The following is a 12,428-nucleotide window of genomic DNA, read 5'->3' as shown; positions in this document are numbered from 1 at the left end:
AAGTTGGGATAAATACCATCAGGACCTATTGCTTTATTAAGCTTTAACAAAGGCAGTTCCTCTGTTGCCTCTGCTTCCAGCATCTACTTTTTCAGCCGCTTTTGTTTTTATGTATTTTCGCATAGATTTCGCGCATATGCAGTTGCACAAATTTGCGCACATTTCCCTGCATGCACAGAAAGCTTGTTACTATGTAGGCAATGTCAGTGGACAATTTTTGCGAATTTGGGGTGCAAACATGTGCGCATGATGCATAATTTACTGACCAAAAATGCATATTTTTCTATTTTTTTTTCTGAAGAACACACAGCGCTTGTTTATGTGCCTGTGGGCATAGGCACAATACAATTAATGGGCTGTATTTTAGCTCAGTAAAAAAATAAGCTGTACTGAGCTTTTTCAAGCTGCAGTGTGCAAGAGACCTAAAAATGAACCATAATTTCTAGAATCAATATGATTCCTCGACTTGTTATTGTTAGTATGATCTTTTTCTGAGAAGATTGAACAGAAGTAATTGATTAATGGTTTGCTACATCCAGATCTCCCTCAACATAAGCGTTGCGTCCAGTTTTAATTTTAGTGGTGCCATTGTATTTTTTTCCTTATATCACTAATGTACATAAAAAAGGTTTTATCTCCTTTCTTTAGACCCCTTTCACACCGAGGGCGTTTTGCAGGCGCTATAGCGTTAAAAATAGTGCCTGCAATCCACCCTCAAACAGCTGCTCCATTGTCTCCAGTGTGAAAGCCCTCGGGCTTTCACACTGGAGCGGTGCGCTGGCAGGACATCAAGAAAAGTCCTGCCAGCAGCTTCTTTGGAGTGGTGAAGGAGCGGTGTGTTTACCACTCCTCCACCGCTGCTCCCCATTGAAATCAATGGGGCAGCATGGCTATACCGCCAGCAAAACGCCGCTATTGCAGTGCATTGCGGGCGGTTTTAACCCTTTCTCTGCTGCTAGCAGTAATTAAAAGCACCCTGCCAGCAGCCAAAATGCAGTGCAAATCCGGCTGTAAAACGCCACTAAAAATAGCAGTGTTTTACCGCCGACGCTATGGGTGGCGCAGTGTGAAAGGGGTCTAATAGATTTGGCAATTCCTCCTCTTTCCATGCTTTGGCAGCACTGATAAAGTGTTTGGCTTCCTTTTGTCTATTTTTACACTCCTCTCTGTCAGCTACAACTCTTGTTTCCTTGAATCTTCTCAATGCTGATTTATTTCTCCTTTTTCTCCATTACTATCCTACAGACCTCTTTAGTGAACCATATTTTCCATGCTTTTTACTTCCATTTATTCTTACTAACTTGACTGACATATAATCAAGTTTCCTCCAGGATAGTAGACTTTAACAGTGCTCACTGATTAATTAATCCTGTTATTTTACTCCAACCTTTTCATTCATTTTAATTTTAATTTCCCCATTTCAGCACAATTTGTACTTTTAGAAATCTAAAACATTTGTTTTTGTATATGATTTTTCAGTTCTTGTTTTAATTTCAAACCAAAGATGTTGGTGATCACTAGAAGCCAAATTTTCTCCCACCCCAACATCAGACAGTCAGAGCACACCGGCCCCCAAAGCTGGGGGGGGGGGGTAGATGGGAGAGGATTTGTGCTGAGAGAGGGATTTGTGCTCGGAAAGGGGAGGTGGAGGCAAGGGTTTGTTCTGAGGGGGGGTGGGGTTGTGCTGAGAGGGCAGATTTGTACTGGAAGGGGTTATATGAGGGTGAGGATTTGTGCTGGAAAGGGGGATCTTTGCTGGCAGGGGGGAGATTGAGGGAGGAGGGGTCTGTGCTGACAGGGGGGATTTTCGCTGAGAGGGGGAATTGGGGGTAAAAGAATTTGGGAATGGAGGGTTTTGGGGAGATTTATGTTTTAAGAGGGATATGGGGAGTGAGGATTTTTGCTGAGGAGGGGGGATTTGTGCTAGAAGGGGGTTTATGGGGGTTTGCCCTGGGCCTTGTTCCGGCATTGGCACACTCTATAAATTGCAAGGGCGGAGCTGTGAAGAGAGAAAGCTGGGTGCCGATGTGAGGACCGTATTGGAAGCTGCTCCAGCCTGTACTGACACAGTGGCGACTATAGCGACCGAGAACAGCAGACTCATGAGTACTTGGAGTGGCACACGCACATACGTGTTTCTTTGGTAAGAGAGAGAACCCCCCAGCTCCGATGAGTGGCAGTGGGAGTACCTGGGTCCTGGTCCTGCTGATTGGAGTCACTCGGCAGGGCCAGGACCCAGGTACTGCCATTGCCACTCTATACACCTGGGCTGCGGGGGTCTCTCTTACCAAAGAAACATGTGTTCCACTCCACTCAGCAGGGCCAGGACTCAGGTACTCCCTATTTAACAATACCACATTATGAACTATGTAAGTCACCTCCAACTCTATTTAACCACACCCCTTTAAGCCACGCCAGATATTTAGTGCAACTTAAACCACGCCCACTTTTTGTCGATGCGCCACAGCTTTTCCTTTCACACTGCGTAGGAGGGCCCACTTTGGATCGTGCACACAGGCCCACTGATTTCATGATACGCCCCTGAGTTTGGATACATACTTCATACTTCATAAACGTCTATTGTTTGGACATATACTTCATAAGTACACTATCTAACAAAAGTGAGTACACCCCTCACATTTTTGTAAATATTTCATTATATCTTTTATATGTGACAACACTGAAGAAATGACACTTTGCTACAATGTAAAGTAGTGAGTGTACAGCTTTTATAACAGTGTAAATTTGCTGTCCCCTCAAAATAACTCAACACACAGCCATTAATGTCTAAACCGCTGGCAACAAATGTGAGTACACCCCTAAGTGAAAATGTCTAAATTGGGCCCAATTAGCCATTTTCCTGGCCCGATGTTATGTGACTCTTTAGTGTTACAAGGTCTCAGGTGTGAATGGGAAGCATGTGTGTTAAATTTGGTGTTATCGCTCTCACTCTCTCATACTAGTCACTGGAAGTTCAACATGGCACCTCATGGCAAGGAACTCTCTGAGGATCTGAAAAAAAAATGATTGCTCTACATAAAGATGGCCTAGGCTATAATAAGATTGCCAAGACCCTGAAAATTAGCTGCAGCAAGGTGGCCAAGACCTTACAGCGGTTTAACAGGACAGGTTCCACTAAGAACAGCACTACACAAAAGTTTTAAATGTGATTTTCCATGAAAAACAAATGTGAACAAACAAAAAAAACTTAAACCTGATTGTCCAAAGACAGGTGACGTAAATCTTCCACCAAGATTCAATGTGCATATATAAAGCACATCACACCCACGTGCTCTCAATCTGCTTACCAGAGTGATATGAAAACAGGCATATAATCATACGATGCAGGTGGTAAATAGTAAACTTGGATGGCACACTCTAAACTTGATAGAAAGATCACAGGGTTAACTAGGTACATCAGTATCAGATGGAACATCAGAACTCACACCAGGGTATGGATTTAAACAATCATCTCCAGAACAAAAGAAAAGGAGCAACAATAGTGAAGCCTTTTAGGCTGGCTGATGCAAGCTCGTTGTATACCGCGGATTTTTATATGTTCTGATGTTGCTGTGGCTCTGTAAGTAGACTACAATACATTTTTAAAGTGTTTTACCCTTACGGACTTCACTATTGTTGCTCCTTTTCTTTTGTTCTGGCGATGATTGTTTAAATCCATACCCTGGTATGAGTTCTGATATTCCATCTGATACTGATGTACCTGGTTAACCCTGTGATCCTTCTATCGAGTTTGGAGTGTGCCATCCAAGTTTACTATTTACTATCTGCATCGTATGATTATATGCCTGTTTTCTTTTCATTCTGGTAATGAGAGCACATGGGTGTGATGTGCTTTATATATGCACATTGAATCTTGGTGGAAGATTTACGTCACCTGTCTATGGACAATCACGTTTCAGTTTTTTTTGTTTGTTGACATTTATTTTTCATGGGCAATCACATTTAAAACTTTTGTGTAGCGCTGCACTACTGGACTTAAAGGGGTTGTAAAGGTAAATTTTTTATTTTCTACATAGGTTCCTTTAAGCTAGCGCATTGTTGGTTCACTTACCTTTTCCTTTGATTTCCCTTCTAAATGTTTTTTTTCTTTGTCTGAATATCTCACTTCCTGTTTCTCCTCAGTAAACTTTTCACCATCATCCGAGCTGGTGGTTAGTCAGCCAGAACAGCTTACTGAACAGCTTACTGGGGTGAAACAGGAAGTGAGAAATTTAGACAAAGAAAACAAAGAAAAAAAACATTTAGAAGGGAAATCGAAGGAAAAGATAAGTGAACCAACAATGCACTAGCTTAAAGGAACCTATGTAGAAAATAAAAAAATTACCTTTACAACCCCTTTAATCTTATTGTTTGATGAATCAGCAAACTGTGCTGGCCGCTGTGTGTTTTTTTGGGTTAGTGCAGGTATTTGTTCACCTCGATTATTTATTCCACTCAGAACAGGCCTCGCCATGGTCGACCAAGGAAATTTAGTGCACCGTGCTCAGAGTCATATCCAGAGGTTATCTTTAGGAAATAGACCTATGAGTGCTGCCAGCATGGCTGCAGAGGTTTAAGGGGTGGGAGGTAAGCCTGTCAGTACTTAGACCATACGCCGCACACTGCATCAAGTTGGTCTGCATGGCTGTCGCCCAGAAGGAAGCCTCTTTCTAAAGATGATGCACAAGAAAGCCCGCAAACAGTTTGCTGAAGACAAGCAGACTAAGGACATGGATTACTGGAACCATGTCCTGTGGTATGGTGAGACCAAGATAAACTTATTTGGTTCAGATGGTGTCAAGAGTGTGTGGCGGCAACCGGGTGAGAAGTACAAAGACACGTGTGTCTGTCTTGCCTACAGTCAAGCATGGTGATGGGAGTGTGATGGTATGGAGCTCCAGAGAAGGCTGCTAATACTGGGGAGCTACAGTTCATTGAGGGAACCATGAATGCCAACATGTACTGTAACACACTGAAGCAGAGCATGATCCCCTCCCTTCAGAGACTGGACCACATGGCAAAATTCCATCATGATAACAATCCCAAACGCACCTCCCAGATGACCACTGCCTTGCTAAAGAAGCAGGTGATGGACTGGCCAAGCATGTCTCCAGACCTAAACCCTATTGAGCATCTGTGGGGCATCCTCAAACGGAAGGTGGAGGAGGTGGAGGAGCACAAGGTCTCTAATATCCACCAGCTCCATGATGCAATCCTGGAGGAGGGGAAGAGGACTCCAGCAGCAACCTGTGAAGCTCTGGTGAACTTTATGACCAAAATGGTTAAGGCAGGGATGGAAATTAATGGTGGCCACACAAAATATTGACACTTTGGCCCAATTTGGACATTTTCACTTTGGGGTGTACTCACTTTTGTTGTCAGCGGTTTAGACATAAATGTCTAAGTTATTCTGAGGGGACAGCAAATTTACACTGTTATACAAGCGTACACTACTTTACATTATAGTAACGTGTCATTTCTTAAGAGCCGGTCCACACAGGGGTGACACGACTTTCAACAGGACTTTTAGAGGCAACTTGGACATGACTTGAACACGACTTGTGCACGGCTTGGGGTGACTTACAACTTACAAAAAATGGCATGGGTTTCCCCTCCGAGAGCATATCAGGCCCTTAGGTCTGGTATGGATTCTAGGGGGAACCCCCTACGCCGAAAAAACGGCATGGGGATCCCCAGCAGATCCATACCAGATCCTTATCCGAGCACGCTACCCGCCCGGCCAGGAAAGGGGGTGGGGACGAGCGAGCGCCCCCCCTCCTGAGCCGTACCAGGCTCTGAAGAGAAGAAAAGAAGAGAAGAAGAGAACAAAAGAACAGAAGACGGCGACAGCGGTGACAGAAGACTGGGCCACCGCCTGTAAAAGAGCTAGAAGAAGGTGCGGTGGCCCGGCAAGAAGAACCGGAGAGGGGGACAGCACCCCCGAAGAGGGGGACAAGACCCCCGAAGTCGGAAGAAGAGGGCGGCGGCAAAGAAGAAAGCCGGGCTCCTCCGCTAGTAAAAGAGCTAGCAGAAGATAGCGGAGGAGTCCGGCGAGAAGACTCCCGAAGACGGAAGACCCCCGGAGCTGTGCAATAAACTATTTTAACCCTTGTGTGTTGTATTTTTTTTTACTTTTTTTTTTTTACAGGTGAATGGGTAGGGGTACAATGTACCCCATACTCATTCACACAGGGTGGGGGCCGGGTTCTGGGGGCCCCCTTATAAAGGGGGCTCCCGGATTCCGATAAGCCCCCGCCCGCAGACCCCGACAACCAACAGCCAGGGTTGTCGGGAAGAGGCCCTTGTCCTCATCAACATGGGGACAAGGTGCTTTGGGGTGATTCCTCAAGGCACCCCCCCATGTTGAGGCCACGCGGCCTGGTACGGCTCAGGAGGGGGGCGCTCGCTCGTCCCCACCCCCTTTCCTGGCCGGCCGGGTAGCATGCTAGGATAAGGGCCTGGTATGCTCTAGGGGGAACCCACGCCTAATTTTTTTAAAATAAATTTGCAGTGGAGTTCCCTCTTGAGAGCTGATAATTCTGTCAGAGTCGCCTCCGTATAGACGGAGATCAGACTTGGAGGCGACCTCCATTGAAATCAATGGGTACCAGTCGCCTACAAGTCGGATTGAAGTAGTACAGGAACCTTTTCTGAAGACGGAGCGACTTCAGTAGCATGCATTAAGACAGCTCTCATTCACTTACATTGATTTTTAAATGTTGTTCGACCTGAAGCGACTAGGGGCGACCTGAAGTCAGATCTGAGTCGCCCCTGTGTGAACTGGCTCTAAGTGATGTCACATGAAAAGATATAATAAAATATTTACAAAAATGTGAGAGGTGTACTCACTCTTCTGAGATACTGTATATGTCCAAACAATACTTGCAAATACAGACACTGAAAAACTCTTCAATAGATATCAGCCATCCCAAACAGTATACACGGACTATTGAAACTGCATAAACTGGCACATAGCTGGATCCCTCCAGGACACACTGGAGAAAAGATTTCTCATAGGTGTGGCAATGGTGTTCCCCCCTAGAAGAGCTGCTTTGGGATAAATATACATATATAAATAAAATAAAATGTTTCAAGCACCCTTGTCAGTGGTAAACGGTTTGTATTAACGCTCTAGCTGCTACTTTGTCTACACATCTTGGTCTGTTAAAGTATGTTGAAAAATAACCGACTTACTGGCTGGATCAGCGGGTGAAAATAAAGAAAAAAAGTCTACAAAGGAAAGGAATGCAGCCACCACATACAAGAAATTCTAAGCTTCAAATAAATATATATTTGTCATTCTAAGCCAGGCCTAATCCAAGTGTAAAGACTACTGACCCACAGCTAAAGACGAAATCCCCCAATGATTGGCCTTGTTACCGACCCTTGTCATGATGTCATCATGCTGCTACTACAGTCTTTGGTATCCTATCAGTATCCTGCCAATAGACAACCAATAGGAAGTGTCCTTGTCACCGGGCAGAGATGTGGACACTAGAAGAAAAACTCCAGTACTATGGTTCAGAACTAGGAAGACTTGGGACTTGGCATGCCATGTCACCACAGATGGTATGAATTTAGACCATTTACTTTTGTTTTTTCTTTTAATCTACTGCTGGGAGGTTGGGTTGCAGTAAAAATGAATTGGGGAGGGTTCTGGCCATTCCAATGTGGCAAAGAGGATTTTTGTTTAAAGTTTTTGTATCAAGGGTTAAGTAAAACTAGTTGTTGCAACAATCACAGCAGGGAGGTATGCATGTTCCCTGTCAGTTTTCTGATCCGTTAGTCACTTTTGTATTGTCATTGTGATAATGAGCTATCACACGCCTTTGTAAACGCTTAGTTGCTATTAAACTGCACATGGCATGAAAAGAAGTAGATTGAAAGGCAGGTGTGACATACATCTCAATATAATTAAATGCATTTTTCTTACATTCCTAATTATAGTAGTGCAGTAATGTTTTGTATTGTTACATAAACAACAACAACATAGCCAAATTAAAAACATTTACTCATTTTTAAACATCTGCGGGACTCAGTATACTAAGCAGTTACACTGTATAGAGATAGGCCTACCGGCACAAACTAAAGGGGGGTCTAATTTGTTCTTGAATTCCACCTACAAGCTCAGTAACCCTTCTTTAAAAAACTAACTCCAGCCCATTGTGGGGAGTTAAAATTGTGTTCAGTATTTTTCTGTCTATGGCCGCATTAGAGATATTTTCCTAATTTCTTGTACCTATAACACCAAAGAAAAAAATTTGGGGAACAATTGTCACTGGGGCAGGAAGCACAACCTGCAATAGATAGAGTGCCAGAAGTTACAATTCTTCAGTACCCTGCTAGAGCTCTGTTTGGGTGTTTCGTCGCAAATGGCGACCCATCACATTTGGCTACTCGCTAGACTGTGCATGTGTGACGCCGCCATATGCGTTCCAACACTGTGGGAATCTGCACTTGCACAGAATTTTGTGCCCACACCCCTGAGTCCAGGTTCAAGACCCACCATCCAAGTGGACATAGAGTGAGATTATAATTATGCCGAGTGAGGCTTTGCCCGAAGCGTGGCAAACAAAGCAAGCTCGTGAGGGGCCCTGTGTTGGAACGCATATGGCAACATCGCGCATGTGCACTCCAGCGGGTTGCAAAATGTGATGGGTGACATGACATGGGCTCTATCACACTAATGATTAGCCAAGTATACCCGGGTTTGATTAGGCTAGGTTCACACATGTCCACTGTGAATTTCCCCTCTATTTTCACAGCAAATTTCGATTTAGACATGGTTTAGTTGTGAATTGTTGGTGCTGGTGGCCACCAGCATCTTTAACAATAGCTGGTTATTAAGGACCAGGCCGGTAAGATGGCCGCCATGTTCTTAACAACACATGACTCATCAGCTGACAGAGGAGGTCCCCGCTGACAGCTGAATGTATAAAACCCCATTGCAGACAATAAAAATTGTGAAAAAAAAAAAGCCAGGGACCACAATAGAAAAAAAAATGGTGTAGGGTCCCCCTTCTCCATTCCATACCAGACCCTTTGATCTGATATGGATTTTGTGGGTAACGCCCACACCAAAATTAGCGACGTAGGGTGTAGGGCCCCCCAAAATCCATATCAGCCATATCTGAGCATGCAGCCTGGCAGGCCAGGAAAGGCAGGGATGAGTGAATGTTCCCCCTTCCTGAACTATACCAGGCCCCATGCCCTCAACATGGGCATGTTGATGGTGACAAGGGCTTCTGGCCTGTGGGTATGGGGCTTATTGGAATCTGGAAGCCCCCTTTAACAAGGGGGCCCCCAGATCCCGGCCCCCCCTTGTGAATGAGCATGGGGTACATTCACTAAAAAAAGTGTCAAAAAGAAATAAAAACACAGAGACGTTTTTTGACAACTCCTTTGTTAAAAGAAAACAAACGCAATGTCACCAGTGTAGTTCTAGCACCAATTACGACGAATGTAGCTGCCACCGACCTGATAAAAAAAAACCTGCCGCACCTGTCACTGGCTCCTGCTGCCTGACAGTTGCTAATGGGTGGGGCCATCCAGCAATGTCACCGGATGACCCCGCCCCTGGGACATCATCAACCCAGCATGCACAAGTCTATGATGTCACATTAGCTATTTAAGAACTGTCAGATGGCTGGAGCCAGCGATGGGTGCTGAGCTTCTTTTTTTTCGGGTCAGTGGCGTTTGTCATGATTGACGTTGGATCTACACCAGGGGATGCTGTATTTGTTTTTTTTAAATAAAGGAAATGTCAAAAACTGTCTATCTTTTTATTTATTTTTTGACATCTTTTTTGGTGATCGAGTAGGGATACAGTGCACCTCTACTAATTCACATAGGTGGGGAGGCAGGGATCTGGGGATCCCCTTGTTTTAAAGGGGCTTCCCTGGTCCTGATAAGCCCCCTGCCTGCATACCCCCACAAAAACTGGCCAGGGTTGTGGGCAAGAGGCCCTTGTCCCCATCAACATGGAAACAAGAGCCCCCCCCGCCCCAAAGCACCCCCCCATATTGAGGGCATGTGGCCTGGTATGGTTCAGGAGAGGGGGGCGCTTGTCCCTACCCCTTTCCAGTCCTGCTATGCTGCATGCTCGGATAAGGGTATAGATTTTGGCGGAGAACCCCACACCATTCTCAAAAACAATTTTGGCGTGGGGGTTCCCATAACCACTTCAGCCCCGGAAGCTCCCAAACAAAATTTATGTCCTTTTTTCCCACAAATAGAGCTTTCTTTTGGTGGTATTTGATCACCTCTGCAGTTTTTATTTTTTGCACTATAAACAAAAAATAGCGAAAATTTTTAAAAAAACTTTATTTTTTTAACTTTTTGCTACAATAAATATCCCGAAAAAATATTTAAAAAAACTTTTTTTTCCTCAGTTTAGGCCGATACGTATTCTTCTACATATTTTTTGTAAAAAAAATCGCAATAATCATTTATTGGTTGGTTTTCACAAAGAGTTATAGCTTCTACAAAATAGGGGTTCATTTTATGGCATTTCTTTTGATAATTTTTTTACTAGTAATGGCGGCGATCAGCGATTTTTATCATGACTGCAACATTATGGCACACACATCGGACAATTTTGACACCTTTTTGGGACCACTGGCATTAATGCAGCGATTGATGCTAAAAATAGCATTCATTACTGTAAAAATGTCACTGGCAGTTAACCACTAGGTGGCACTTTAGGGGTTAAGTGTGTCCTAGGGAGTGATTCTAAATGTGGGGGGGAGGGGCTGTGTGTGACACGTCACTGATCAGCGCTCCCGATTACAGGGAGTGCTGATCAGTGACAGTGTCTCTAGGTAGAACGGGGAGATGCTTATTTACATTAGCATCTCCCCGTTCTTCCTCCCCGCGAGACAATCACAGGTATCCCCGTGGATATCGGGTCCACGGGGACCCACAATCATGGCCACGGAGTTCCCGGCGTCACGTGTGCCCGCGTGCCGCCTCTTAAAGGGCAACGTACAGGTATGTTACTCTGCCTGTACGTGCCCTTCTGCCGCAGTATATCTGCGTGAGGCAGTCAGGAAGCGGTTAAATCCCATATTAGACCTGAAAGGAACTGGTATTGATTTGGGAGACCCCACACTGTTTTTTTTTTTTTTTAATTTGTATTCAAAACTGATGAAATTTACAATTCACATGTGTTCCCATAGAAGGCAATGAGCCTGGCTTTTGCATCTGAACTGCACTGCAGTGCTCAGTTTTTTTTTTTAATTTGCAGTGAATTCGTACTACCGCTGCACCACATACATGTAAACCGGCTCCATAGAAAGCCAGTTGGATGCGGTTCAAAACGCATCCAATTCACATATATGTGAACGGAGCCAAGACATTATCAAAGTTCAGATCCAGAATCCAAACCCCTTTGAAATCAATAGAAGTCAAAGGTTCATTTTCATTAATGGCAATATTCTAAGGTAAAAGTCACAAAGGGCATCTTGGGTTGGGCACTGACCTGGGGGACATGAACCAAAGCAGAGACATTTTTAAAGTCATCAGTCCACAGGGACAATTATTTTTAGATTAGCTCAAAAGACAATATACGGGGGATGCCTTAAAGCTGTATGTGTAATTTCAGATCAATATGAGTCTTGGATTCAGCATCAGTGAAACTATATTCTGGCATCACACAAATTGCAATTATAATCATTTACTTTTACATAACTGCTTGGCTTTCATAAAACATAAAGCAGCAGCAACTTAATATGATTAATTCCCACTCCCGACAAATTTGTTTTTGCCAAAGCAACTGATTTGTGTGTAGCAGTAATAAGCCTTAATTGATCATTGTAAGCAACAGAGGCAACACAGCAAAAAACAAAACAAAAACAAACTACCATATGGTATAAACTTAAAAAATAGCTGACAACATTATATGAATTGCCAAAAAGGGGAAACACAAGTGACAAAGTAAGAGCATAACTTTTTTGATCTTCCCTTCAGTAGGGGTGATTTACTAAAACATAAGAGTGCAAAATCTGGTGCAGATATGCATGGTAGTCAATCATCTTCTAACTTAATTTTGTTCAATTAAGCTTTGAAACGCAAAAAAAAAAAAGAAGCAAGCTGGTTGGTTTCTATGCAGGGCAGCTCCTGTTTTAGTAAATCAGCCCCAATGCATTGTGTAAAATTTGGGACAGAAGCAAACATTTTCACATGGTAGCCAGAGAGCTGGAGAGCATTTGATTGAGGCTGCTCTTAAATAAACATTTGTACTTGGCCACTATATCAGAGGAAGAAATGAGGGATATTTTATTTAGATACAAATACATAATTTGGTTTATTATTATTATGTCACAATTAAAGGCCGCTTCAAACCACAAAAACGCATTCCAGATCCATTCCAGATGCATTTCTGCATGCTCGTTTTTTAAGCATTCCAGGACATTTTTTTTATATACAAA

This window comes from Lithobates pipiens, unplaced genomic scaffold, assembly GCF_037356315.1.
Source record: "Lithobates pipiens isolate NorthernLeopardFrog02 unplaced genomic scaffold, aLitPip1_a1.2 Scaffold_16, whole genome shotgun sequence".
NCBI classification, from domain to species: domain Eukaryota; kingdom Metazoa; phylum Chordata; class Amphibia; order Anura; family Ranidae; genus Lithobates; species Lithobates pipiens.
This window is presented reverse-complemented; position numbering follows the sequence as displayed.